Raw genomic sequence first — 14,518 nt, forward strand, 5'->3', positions numbered from 1 at the left:
TCTGGCAAAAAGCACACAAAGTTCTACCTAAGGTGTGACACGGGACTGGTCTACAAGATCCCTCTTGATTGTGGCAAGGTATATGTCGGTCGGACTGGAGGCTGCGCCAACGAACGTTTTGGAGAACATAAAAGATCGTTAGGAAACCGAAAAAACTGTCAACCACAACATGGGGAGATCAAAATTCTAGATAGAAGTAAAGATAGATTAGCTCGTAAACTGGCAGAAGCCTTTTTTTTATCAAAGAGAGAGGCGACGCGTGCGTTAGCACCACTTCTATCTCCCTGCGCGCAAGTGAATATAGATGGCTAAAAAAATACGCGGTGATGAGTAGTTTTTGTCTCTGGGGTGTATTGTAATGTTTTTTACCATGACGAAAATGCGCATGCGTTCACCTTCTTCGGCTTATATATATGCACCATGTGGCCTTCAATAAACACCGTTAAGCCAGCGATCGTCCTGTCCGATTTCCTCTTTGTTTTGTGATAAAATCGGCGCTGTTTTCACCTGTTTTTAAACAGATCTTAGACAGGTGCACTCTAAGTTTTTTGAAAATTTGTCTAATTGAATACCATGTTTCCTGTAAGAACAATGGTTAAACTTTTTGTTGACAGTGCTTCAAATATATTTGTAATGTTGTTTTACTCTTATTCTTGGAACATAATAATAATGTTCAAAAAGCACACTCAATGAATGTTTAGGTTTAAAGCTAATAAGATATATACGATCGACCATATAACATTATTTGTAAATTTCTAACATTATATTAACATCTCGAACAGAGCACTAGCACAACGTGCACCATGCACTTTGACCTAATATTCATGAAAATAAATGTAACGCTTTGTGTTAATTTTTTTTAATTTAAATAATGGCATAACTTGTCATGTAACGTTACTAGAAGAGAGATCAATTTCATATACATTTTATTGTCCTGTGCATCTGGGTAACACTGAGTTGGGTAGCTCTTCGAGGCCTTCGTTCGCGTGATCTCCCTTGCGAAGCCCAAAGCTTTTTGGGGCTGCCGTTAGTAATTTGTATTTATGGCATCGTTTACCAACGCTGTATTAGCTATCGACCGCTGCAGCGCTTCCGCGACGACCGAAGTCATTCTTTATCGGTTTCCAACGTGCGACAAAAAATTCAGGGAGCACTTTGACTGTCTAAAGTGGGTAGAGGCGGAAGCGTTTTCCGCACCACCTTCGCTGTTTCTGTGGGACTGGTGGCGTCACATATATTTGAGTACTAATTACTAAGTGATGGCAAATCACTAATTAATTGTTAATTACTGATTAATGCCTGAATGCTATTAACTGCTAATTAATGACGCTTAAGCTTCGCCTTTAGGAGTGGAACGCGACAGCGCGTTGTAGCGCTGCCAGGGAGTCCACGGAACGCCACCACCCGTTCGGCGCGATGCCTTGCCCTTTGAACGCAACGCTTTTTGAGGAAAGGAAATGGCGCAGTAATTCTCTGTCATCTCGGTGGACACCTGAACCGCACCGTAGAGGAAGGGAGGTGGAAGTGAAAGAAGATAGATAAAGAGGAGCCGTAATGAAGAAAATGAAAATTGTATTTGAGGAAAGGAAATTACGCAGTAACTGTCTCGCATATCTCGGTGGACACCCGTCAAAATTCAGGGGGGCACTTTTTTTACCTAAAGTGTGGTCACTGATGTGTGGTTAAGACCTGGTGGCAGCGCATGTGTTTGTCTCATCTTCTTCCGTCCCGTCCGTCAGCGCTGTTTTGCCGTACCATACAAGCTCTTTAGTTTCGAAACTGCTTCACCCGAAGCGGCCGCGATTTGCGCCCAGCCACTGAGATGGCGCTGCAGTCGAAGTTTGCGCCACGCTCGACGCTAGCTAGCCACGCTGCGGTGCAGCAACGCTGCTGACGCTGCGGTAGCCGTACGCATTTGCGTCGCGTTTTCTTGCTATCAAGTGATACTGTCGTTATGAGTTGAGTGTTTGTGCACTACGCTTCAGCAGCTTTCGGTGTGTAGTCGGGTGTGGACGCTCATGGTGTGGGCCCAGCGTGCAAGTAGCGCGGGCTGCCGAATGTTCTCGAACGCCAGGTTCTGGATTTTTTCGCTGTCAGAGGGTAGGTAGTGTGCGTCATTTATCTTCTTTAGAATGAGCTAGGACTGGCAACCAAATGCCAACGTGTTTCGTGCCGGGATGTACCAGCGGGTACCGGCGCAACACGGAGAAGAGGCACTTTTTTTCTCCGTCGACCGATCCAGTTCTTGAAAAATGGCCGAGAGTGATACCTCGTGCAGACAAGCTATTGGGGAAAACATGCAAAGTGTGCGACGCCCATTTCCAAGAAGGGGATATTCTGAAGTCATATAAGCATGTAATCAACGCAGAAGTGATTGAAATCGAGCGCGGTGTATGGTCTCTAAGGAGTGATGCAATTCCTACCATCTCCTACCATCCTGATCTCTCGCTGTACTTCTCCTCAAATCGTAAACGGCGAAAATCTCCAAAAAAGAGAGCAACCGTCTCAAGAAACGCAGTGGCAACGCAGAGCGACGCTGCAGACGATATGGATATCGAGCGAGAGCAACCATAGCCCGTGCAAGTCAGCTGCTTGCATGTTAATGAGCTGGTGGAGAAGAGCGCTTCTTTGAGGTTACCTCGTCAGTGGAGATCGGAAGCTCTTGAAGATGAAAACGGGCACCGATCACAAACTGTTTTTTATAACGCAGGTTTGGAGGCAGATGCATATTCAGTACTCAGAGTGTCGTAGTTCGCGAAGACATGAGTTATGTTGTATCTGCCTGCGGAAAACGTGCCGATGCTGCCTATGGATTTGGAAATCACTTCTTTAGAAGATGTAGAGGCAACTGTGCAGGTTGTACAAACTATGCAAGCCTGTCATGGTTGCACCTCTAGCGGGCGAGGAACTGCATACCACAAGCAATGCAGAGTTCTGTCTGAGGCAGAAAAAGGAGTCCGTATAAAGTGTGCGAAAATGCCCAAGGACCTCAAAAGAAGAACTGGACTGAAACCCAAGAAAAAGGTGTGCCTTGCAGCACCTATTTTGAGGAAGAGGCTCATTCGCGCCGCTGCTGCTCAGGAGCAAAAGAAGAAAGAAATTAACCAACTCAGTGAAAAACTGAAGAAAGCGTTTTCAACAAGTCTAGGTGAGGTTACACAAGACCTGCCAGAAGCACTAAACATGGTCATACAGGCAGCATGCGTGAAAAGCACAGCAGAGACCATTGTGCAAGCATAAAAAAAGATGCCTTTAGGGACCTTTTCTGGAATAAACAAACTGTATCGGTTGCCCAGAGCATAGATGTGATTTTACAGCACAGATTGTAAACTTCTATTTGGTCACACGAATGTACTTTTTTTTCCCGAAAGAAGAGCCAAGAGAACGACTGTGCCAATAGAGCTTGGAGGGAACGTAAAAAAGCAAAGCTTGTGTAAATGGTGAACGAAGTGAAAAGTAAGATGCCTGAAAGTGTGTGAGGAGTTTTAATAAACTATAATGTGCTACGTAAGGCATGCTGACGGGCTAGTTGGTTTTGCTTTTTGAAACTTGGGAAAAACCCACCTAGGCGCAAATAATTTCACAAGGACACAAAAAGAGACGAGGAGACAAAGGACAGGCGCCAACTTTCAACTGTTTATTGCTCGAAAAAACACATGCATTTATAGTCTCAGGCAACGCCCACATTTACACACCACGTGCCTTATCGCAGCCGTGACTTATCGCCTAGCACGAACATTATTGCTCAGAAAATCGTACTCCGCCGCATACAACCTAACTGAAGTGTCGCTCACGCAAAAGGCTGCCTTTTTCTTTCTGTGAAAGGCTTCGAATAAAAGCCTCGCCTGCTTGAATTTGCTCTTGCCCAGAATTGCCCAGAATCTTGCGCAGAGAAATTGCTCTTGCCCAGAACAGTTGGAAGTTGGCGCCTGTCCGTTGTGTCCTCGTCTCTTTTTGTGTCCTTGTGAAATTATTTGCGCCTAGGTGGTTTTTTTCTCCCAAGTTTCACGATGTAAGATGCTAATGCAACTCCACTAAAGACGTGTGTGTGAGTTTGATTTTTTTTTATTCTATTAGTATTTGCCAGAGGCAGCAGAAAAATGTCAACATGATATCTATGGGGCAGCTCTCTATATGTTCCTTGAAAACTAAGAACTCGCTTTGTGGCACCTCTGGAGACTAGTCTCGAGGGTTCTTCTAATATTTAATAAACTCGGGGCAGACGTTCAGGCTTTGCAACTTCAATGAAGGGCTGCAGAAATTTCTACCACCTGGGGTTCTTTAACGTGCGATGTCAGTGCACGTTAAAGAACTCCAGGTGGTCGAAATTTCCGGAGCCCTTCACTACGGCGTCTCTCATAGCTCGAGTTGCTTTGGGACGTTAAACCCCAATAAACCAATAAACCAAACTTATTGGTAAATCCGGTCTTGATCAATTTCGCAATTCTAAAGCAAGAGTAAAAATTACTCGCGACCAATGGGATTGATACAGAGGGGTAAGGTCCCCGTTCAAGCGCAATGCGCTGGCAACCCCGCATTCTACAGACGCACTAAAGCGACTATTCTGCTCAAGACGAAACGTAATCACTGAGGCCCATCTTTCTAAAGCACTGGTCGCTTCTACGCACACGTAGTTTAACTCCTTAAACTTGTGTAGCGCAGATAATGACGCCACGAAGCGTGAGCAATATCTTCGATTAAACCCTGCGGGAGGACAGCGGAACGGTACGCGTCTGTAGCAGACGACGCACTTCCTTGGCGCAAACATCGACAGCAGCGCCGCGGTGGCGGGCGCGGCGACGGGCCGCATGCTCCCCGTTGGCGCGGCGAGGAGATGCGGAACTGAATGGTTAAGATGTTAAGCTTCGCCCCTAAGAGTGGAACGCGACAGCGTCTTGCAACGCTGCCAAGGAGTTCATAGACGCCATCGCCCATTCGGTTCTACGCCTCGCTCGTCGGTAAATTGGTTTTTGAGGAAAGGAAATGTATCTGTCTCTCATTTGTCGGTGGACACCTAAACCTCGCCGGAAGGGAATGGAGGAGGATGAGAGTGAGTGAAGACACCGTATTCACTAGACGCGCCTTTGTTCATTCCAAACCATCGAGCTGGCATGGCGGAGTGGATAGCGTGCTCGTCTATCACGCCGAAGACCGGGGTTCGATTCCTGAGCTCGACCAATTTCTTAATCGCTTTTATTTATGTATATGGCCTGACTAGTAAAGCTAATTAGGCCAATTGGGTAATTAAGCAATTAACTAAGCTCAGTCCCACTTACTAGGAACATCACTATACGATCCCTTCAATTGGTTGTATGGTTACTAGCCAAAGTGCAATTGGCCCCGTTTGAAATTCGCGCACTGTGACGTCACGACCGTTTCCACCAATTGAAAAGCGTGACATGTTCTGTCGACAACTGCTGCTTACAACGATGAGACATTAAAGGCTTCCGCCTTAAAACTTCGTAAGTTATGCGTGCACGCATAAGTATGTGCTGGTTCCAACTAAGGTCAGGCGTGATTATGATTCCCAGGTACTTAAAACTTGACACTCTTGTTAGATAATGATCTCCGATTTGGTATTTAAAAGTTAGCGGTTCTTTCTTTCGCGTTACAGTCATTGCAACTGTTTTTTTTTGGTGTTGATAGCCATTTGCCACGTGGAACACCAGGTTTGTAATTTAGCGAGGGATGAGTTTAAGGTTACCTGGTCATGTGAAGTAGATATTGCGTGGTAGATTATGCAGCTGCTGATTCCAAGGTAATGGGCCTGACACGGCCGCAGCGGCCGTATCTCGATGGTTGCGAAATAGTAAAATCCCCGTGTGCTTTGAAATGCCAACGGACGTTGAAGAACACAGGGTGGTGTAAACCGATTCTGAGAACTCCACTATGGGGTCCATCATCGCTCAAGTGTGAGTTCGAAAGGATAAACCCCACTGCTCACAATGCGCAGATACGTTCGTAGCATGGCTGAGCAGTCTTCGCTTAACTTTCGTTTCAATTACAGATCCTGATGCGACGCCTATTGAAAGGTTGCCTCACCTCGTCAGCAGCATGCCACGCATGCCGCAGTCATCATCATTGAGCTCACATCTGTGTTCAAATGTCAGTCGGATAATGTACAGCTTTGTTGACTTGGGCTTTGTTAAAAACTGGCTTCTTTTCATTGCGACGAGCGAAACTAGCGAGAATGAGCCGTTTCTATCGTTTACAAGGTCGTCAACTCTTGAAGTGAGCACGTGCTCGCTTGATCACCAAGAGTGGAAGACGCTGTATGTGTACGTAAAGTGATGAGCGCTTGCTTGTGTGAAGTGCGCAAGTGCGCACTTTGGCTTATAGTTTCGCCGGACGAGCTAGAAATTTGCGCCCCCAGGCAATGTGTGTTTTCGAAAAGCACATCTACGATATGGCTCCTCCCAACGGCCAGCTACAAATTTTCAAGACAATAAGGCGCTTAAGTGTAATCAATACAAAGTGAACCGCGAGAACTTAGTTAATCAGCTTGTTATAGTGACCACGTCATATCGCTTCCAGGTTATCGCCAAAGGCAGCATTCATCTGAACAGGAAAATTTCCTCCTTTTTCAAGAAACAATTCTTAATATTGCTAGCAGTCTTCGATAAAACTTTGCGTATATTCTTTGGTCATTCACTGTGGTTCACTCGGCGTAACGCGTAAAAATCAATGCTCTGTAACCTAAGGAACAACATAAAGCTCCTGATGCCGAACCCAGAGTCTATGTTCGAGATGTAGCAAAAAGGAAACTGAAAGGAAGCAGACACAGACATCAGTTGCATAGTTTCATCTTCAATAAGCGAAAACTCGAGACCGGCATCGATGGCTAGGCGACTTATAAGGCAATTGCAAGCGCCTAAATTGTGTGTCTAATCTTTCATTTGTTCCTTTGCGCTTCCAAATGTCCAGTTACAGTAGGGCAGTCGCCGAGACTGTACGATGGAGCTGGATCACTCAAGAGATCAAAGAGCGCACCTTTGTCGCCAACGACCGCATCACGTAGCGCACACAATAGTGGGAAGGCGGCCAAGGAACCGCACGCAGTCATGTGCAACATACCTGGACAAAACTTTCGAATATTGAAAAAAGATACTAGATTGAAATATTCAAGTTAATATTCCATTTTTACAATATGTAGCAAAATCATTCTTTCATAGCGTTTCCATCACTCGCCTCGAATAGTTAAGGCTGTTATAGAAACCCAGAATGCAACGAACGCTTCTGACGCACGCAAAAACGCTAATAGCAAGATAATTCAAGCCTGCCAAGGGAAGATCTGCGGCTATATTGACGCCAGCGCTCGTGCAGACGAAAGCGCCAATGAAGAAGAGGAAGAAGTGCGTGTTGTGGTGTATGTGCCATGTTTGCTGAGGAGAAGAAGAAGGCAGTGTTCGGGAAGCGCACGTCCGGAACTACGCCGCTGGTGACCCTCAGCCGCTTAGCACCAACGAGACAGTATTTATTGTTATACTGATTTCTTACAGCATACGAAAAAAATTGCCCTCATATATTCTTTCCAGTTAAAAATCTTTTTGTCCAGAATTGTTTGGCATGACTAAGACCGATGACAGCAGACGAGCGCTATAGCAGGTGAAACAGCCAAAGCAGCAAGAGTCACTAAGCTAATTTCCCATTGCAAAAAAAAAAAAGAGCGACTGAACTCCGCGGCACGCAAAGACCAAAAAAGGAGCGAAATAAGTTGAGCATGCTGTTAAGATAGCAAAAACCGATTTGAACGAAAGCTGCTCAAGCCGCGAAAGTATCCATGGACAGACCATGCGCTATGCCCTCCTAAAAATACAGAAGTGGCGAAGGCGGAGGTAGTACGTTCTGCAGCTGAATAGCCGGGTCATTGCCGGTGGGTGGCTGCCACCATATATGAGTCGCCCGTGAACGCGCTCCTCATTTCCCCCATGAACTTCATGCTTGCACCTACTCTCATCAACGAGGTAGATTGCTTTCCATTTTTAGATTCCTGTCTGTTGAAATACGGCCTATGCGACCTGAGTTGTACTGCGTGCGTGTGTTGTTACAAATAAACTTTTCAAGACTCCATTTGTCCCTTTCTTTACCAGCCAATTCATTCCTGAGCGCCTGCTCTAACGCTATAGTGAGGCTAATTGAGGCGGGGTAGTGAGGCGATCATTGAGGCAACGACCGCTTTTTCCTATATAAACACGGCCACAGCTTAAAGGGATCTCGTACACAACACCTACTTTGCACTCAACAAACTTAGTTACATGATTAACGCTGCAAGCCGGTTTCTTCTGGCTTCGACTTGAAAGTGCACAAAGGCTCGACAATTTGCGAGGAGCCGTGAAGACGACGTCCACACCAAACTGCAAGCCAGAAGAAACCGGCTTGCAGTGTTAATCATGTAACTAAGTTTGTTGAGTACAAAGTAGGTGTTGTGTACGAGATCCCTTTAAGCTGTGGCCGTGTTTATATAGGGAAAAGCGGTCGTTGCCTCAATGATCGCCTAAGAGAACATGCTAGGTCCCTCAGATCAGACAAATGTAAGAATCTGCCTAAGCATTGCTCAAGTTGCGGTTGTCATCCGCTTTTCGGGAAAACTAAAGTTCTTGGTCGCTCTAAAGAACAGCTAGCAAGGGAGGTTCTTGAGGCCTCATTCATTCATAAGCTGGGAAGAGATAAGTGCATCAGTGAAACGTCGGTAGTTCTGCTTCGAAAGGAATCCATCTTTCTAAATTTTAAGTAGTCGCTTTCGCGTTACCGCTCGAAGGTTTGACACGGGGCTGTCCAGATCTCGTCATGGTGATTAGGTCGTGTTCTAGCCGTGCTAGGTCAGGTTTATCTTTCCGCTTCATCTTATCAGTTGTTGCTGGGCATGCGCGTTTGGTTCCTCGAGTTCGGAAATTCGCTTCATATTTTTTAGTTGTAAGTTAGCGCTGGTCCTGTGTCTTGTGTCTCTCTCGTCGCTGTCTTTTTTCGCGCTACGCATCCCTTAAACATAACCAGTTCAGCGAAGTTAGATACATTAGTACCCAGCGCTGAGTATCAGCGGATGTTGATCGATAAGCCATGGACCGTGACGTGGCCGCGGCGGCCGTATTTCGATGGAGGCGAAATATTTAAAAAAATCGCGTGTGCTGTGCGATGTCAGCGGGCGTTTAAGCACTCAGGGGGGAGAGGAGAGGGGGGGGGGGGTAAAACAATCCTGAGAATTCCAAAAAGCGATACATCACAGCTCAACTGCGACTTCGGGACCATAAACCCACTATTCACAATGGACAGATACTTGCGTAGCATATCTCTGCAGTCTTTGTTGAATTTTCATTTTAAATGCATCCTGATTCGACGCCTAGCGATAGGTTTCGTCGCCTTGTCAGCAGCATGCGACGCATACCACAGACAGCATCGCAGAGGTCACATCTCTATTCAAGTGTCAGCAGGATAATGCACAGCTTTGTCCACTTGGTCTTTGTTAACAACTCGCTTCTTACCGTCGCGATGCATGAAATTTGCGCGAGTGAGCCGTTGCTTGAGTTTAAATTTAGAGTCGGCCACTCTTGGTGAACATGCGGGCATGTATTGTTCGACAGTGGAAGGCTCTATCCATGTACGCATGCATGGAGTGACGGGCACTCGCTGGTGTTCGGTGCCTCAGTCCCCACTTTGGGCCACAGTTTCAGCGGATGAGCAAGAAATGTGGGTCCCCCTATTTTCCGAGCAAAGTGTGTTTTCCAAAAGAGAGAATATAATATGGCAATTGCTCCTGGGCAGCTATAAATATTTGAACACAATGAGGCGCTTAAGAAAGATAAATAAAAACAAATCATAAACATTTACTTAATCAGCTTGTTGCAGAAACCACGTCACACTACTACAAGACTTCCGCCAAAGGCGGCAATAATGGGAACGAAAAAAGTCATTCTTGCCCTGGAAAACAATTTTAATAGTACTCACTGTCTTTGATATAACATCGTGCATAATGTTACGTTATTTACCGTGGTTTATTCTTCACAACTTGTGAAAATCTATGCCCCATAGCATTAGGAATAACAAAGTTTTAGCTCCTGGACATAGAGTCACGGTTTTTAGCGGTAGCTGAAAGGAAACACCGTGAAGAAAAAACTCAGCGAAGGAAGCACACTCAGGCATCACCCAGGCAGTCTGCCCTACAATACTTTACAAAACTAGGCCCACATTGACGCATATTTGGCTTGTAATTGTTGTAACCAGCTACAGCTGTTGTAGCACCGCAAAGACAAAACACAGCAAAAGAAGCCGACGCAGGCATCAACCGCATAGCCTGGCCTACAAAATGTGACAAACCAAGACCCACTTTGATGCATAGGGGAATTATAATTGTTCTGACTTATAATGGACCTGTATGCGGCTAAATTCTGACCGTGGACTTTCATTTGTTCTTTTGCGCTCCCAGTTACCCGGCGTCATTAGGGCTCCGCTGAGACTGTGTGATGGAGCCCGATCCTTCAAGAGAAAGGCTCGTTTTCTCGCTAATGGCAGCTGTATGTCTCGCACACAGAGGTGAGCAGGCGGCCAAGGAAGCGCACGCATTCATGTCCAGCATTCTTGGACATTTTTTTTTTAATATTGGAGACCTCTAATGTATGGAAATACTTAAGGTAATGGTTCATTCTTCCAGTGTGTAGCAAAATATTTCTTTTAAGGCTTTTCCATCGCTCGCATCGAGCAGTTAAGTCTGCCATAAAAACCTCATGGGGAACGCTTTTCACGACAGGCAAAACGTCAATAGCAAAAGAATGCAAGCCTCATTGTTATTGTGATATCTTACAACATAATAAAATACGCCCATATGGCCTTTCCCATTCAAAAATACTTTAGCCCAGAATTGTTTGGCATGAGTAAGACCGATGAACAGCAGACGCGCGTTATGGCAAGTGAAACAGGCAAAGCAGCAAGAGTCGCCGAGCTCATTTTCCACAGCGAAAAAGAAGGCCAACTGAAATCACCGGTTCATAAAGCCCCAAAAGGCGCGAAAGAAGCCGAGCACGCTGTCAAGCTAATAAACGCAAGCCTGAGCGAAAACTGCCCAAGCCGCGAAAGCATCCATGAAGAGACCACGCGCTCTGCCTACCTCAAAATACAGTAGAAGGCGGAGATACTCTCGGCAGCTGGATAGCCTGCTCATTGCCTGTGCCTCGCTGCCAGCATCTATAAGTCGCCCGAGAATGTGCTCCGCATTTCCTCCAATGAATTTTATCCTTCCACCTACTCTAGTCAACGACGTAGAGATAGCTTTACCTTTTTGAGATTCGTGTCTAATGAAATAAGACTTGCGCGCCCTGAGTTGAACTGCGTGCGTATGCCAGGAAACGAACTTTTCAAGTATCCATTTGTTAGTTTCTTTGCCCGCCGATTCATCCCTGAATGTTTGCTCTAACGCTAGAGTGAGGCTAATTAGTTCCAACAAATGAAAACTGGCTACCACGCAAAGACGTGACAGTTAATTTCACCACGCGATGTCAATGGCTCGAACCTACAAGTGTGCGGGCAAAACCGAGTGCAGTAAAGGCGCATGTGAGCACTTAACTCATTCTCGTCGTCATTTAACACCATCAGGCCGATGTTATTATAAGAGAATAATGAATGCCTTGGTACTTAAAGACCCACCAAAGCGTCATTCAATTTTCGTTTTCATTGCGTATTCCAATGGCCGATCTGACGCATTTATCTGAATCAACGAAGGAGCACGACAGTCGCTGCGGTATATGAAGGTTTTAATCGGTGAAAAAAACACAAGACGCGCTCAAGACGGCGTGAAGGTACGCGGGCTGATCCAGATGGGAGAATTTCTCGTGATACGTGATTAGGTTCAGGATCTAAATAACACCTGCTCATAAAACAGAAGTTTTCGTTTGCAGAGCAAGAAATCATTTTCCCAATCGCCACTTACGATACCCCATTATCAAAAATTGAGTCTATGGTTATTTCTGGATATGTTGTTGTTTGATTGGCATTGAACACGCACTTATTGCTAAGACAGGTGAATTGAAATTTTCCCAGCCCCTGAAGTAAGCCTCCCTGCCATCGCCACTTAAAGGAGTACAACAGAAAATTTCGAACGCAAGCAAATATCTTTTGTTTCATGGGCGTCAGAAAATTCCTTCTAGCAAGCTTCAGTCACAGGTGTTCATTGAACCATATTTTAATTTGATTTCGAACGTTGTTCGAGAAGCCGCTCGGCCTTTTCACTCCTATCGTATGACGTGAAAGCGCACATTCCCCAGTAATTGTGACGTCATCGAAACCATTCGACCGTCAAATCATGGCACACTTCAGTGCTGGCGCCGACCGAGACTAAAACTACCAGGGCAAAATTGTTCCTAACAATTATTAACGTAGCGCATTGGTGTTTTGAGCTCATTTTGATAATTGCTACTAGACCCGTAGGCGTATTTCTAGGCCAAATACAAACACCCAAGAACTTTGCGAAGGTGTTCCGTTAACGTTCCTAGCCACAGAATTTTCTTTTTTCGTTTTCTAGCATACACAAGCTTCACTTTCGGTGAGAGTAGTCCTGTGGTGATCAGAACGCGGTATAGTGTATGATAAAGTTCGAATTTAATTTATCTTAATTGTCCTTTAAAGACTTCAGTACGAATCACTGACAGAGTCGCAGCTTGGTTTGGGTTGGTTTATGAGGTTTAAAATCCCAAAGCTACCCAGGCTATAAGCGACGCCGTGTTGGAGGGCTAGGGATAATTTCTACCACCTTGGGTTCTTTGACGGGCACAGACATCGCACATCGCACAGCTCTTTAACATTTCGCGTTCATCGAAATATCACCGACACAGCCGGTTTTCAACCCTCGGCTTTCATTTCAGCAGCCATGCATCATGCACAACATCTGAGCCACCTCGGCGACGAAGCCGAAGCTTGTATTTTCGCGCTTACAACCCTTACCACATGCCGAGTTCCAAGAAATATAAAACGAAATTCGACATAGACGGTTCAGTTTACGCATGTTCCATAAGATTTCGAGGAGTTCGATCGTTCTTTGAAGAATAAAGCGTCCGTCGGCGTCTCTTCGGCAATAGTGACGCACATCGGAGCATTTCATTGCTTTGCCTTCATCTATCTTCGCTGTCATCATACCGAAGAAGGACGTTATTTTATTCTGTGCGTCAAATATTTCGTCATCTCGAGCTGTCTCAAAACCCATGCGTTTCTAAGTACACTAGGAGTGATATATTGTTTTTATGTAGCTCCTTTAGTCACTGGGACCAAAAATGAGAGCCCAAAATTTAAATTGTTAGCCACTGAAGAAAGAATGGTAGACGCGTAAGCGTTCTGAGGTGCTTAATTTATTGCATGTTTTTTTTCTGTTCTAATGGCCGAACCCGGTATTAAAAGTTATTTTTCAAGTATACTTGCTATACCTCAATTGTGGCCTTTGCCGCTGCGGTGGCTCAGTGGTTATGGTGCTCGGCTGCTCAACCGAAAGACGCGGGTTCGATCCCGGCCGCAGCGGTCGAATTTCTTTGGAGGAGAAATTCAAGAGGACCGTGCACTGTGCGATGTCAGTGCATGTTAAAGAACCACAGGCGGTCGAAATTTCCGGAGCCCTCCACTACGGCGTCTCTCATAGCCTGAGCCGCTTTGGGACGTTAAACCCCATAATCCAACCAACAAGTGTGGCCCCTTACTCTCCGTAGGAGAAGAGAAAAAAAGCATGTGCGGTTTCTTCGCCGATGAAAAGTTACGAGGCTAAAGAAATCAACTTGGCGCTGAAGGAGCCAAACAATTGCCTCAGTCTTGGTAGACACCTAAACCGATTTTCAGCGCAGGGATAAAGAAGACAGTGAAAGCAGAACAGAGAGCGTGAGGCGCCATAGTAGAAGCCTTCGGACTAACTTGGACCTCCTGGGGTTCCTGCAAACTCCCGATATAAACCCTGAGTGAGACTGTCACGATACCAATTCTTGGTATTTCTACAAGCATGAAAAGAAAAAAAGGCGCTGTTCTTCAAGCAGCAAAAATTGCTGGTTCTCTGTAAAAATTAATGTCATGATCCTTCTGGGCATGTTGATGTCTAGCCCGCTGCAGAATTTGCATTTATTTTTGAGAAAACTCAATTTTTAAAGCGATCACGCAGCTCGAGTCAGACGCGTGATGTCTGCACCGAAAATAACTCTGTGATCCCCGTTTTGAAGTGAATGGTAATACAGTTTAGACCTCAACCACGCCGTAAGGGGGAAAAAGGTGGGAGTAAGAGTAGAAAGAGTAATAATTCCGTTAGTGGCTGATGGTGGTGGTAGTAATTTTATTTTAAATAAGAATATTTTATATCGAGGAGCGTGAGTTACGCCGTCTGTTCAAGACTCCACTTCAGGCTGCTGCCGCACGGATCCTGATGACCAGTATTCTGTAGTCATCGAGTTTCGAGCCTAACCGCGCCTCCTTCCAATGTTCATGTTTTGGGTTACGTATTGCCGGTATTGTTTTTTTGCTTTGACATGCCCACACTGTGTGACATCGTGGCGCGCTCTGAAAT

Source organism: Amblyomma mixtum, chromosome 8 (assembly GCF_055824585.1).
Source record: "Amblyomma mixtum isolate Tamu chromosome 8, ASM5582458v1, whole genome shotgun sequence".
Classification (NCBI taxonomy): Eukaryota; Metazoa; Arthropoda; class Arachnida; order Ixodida; family Ixodidae; genus Amblyomma; species Amblyomma mixtum.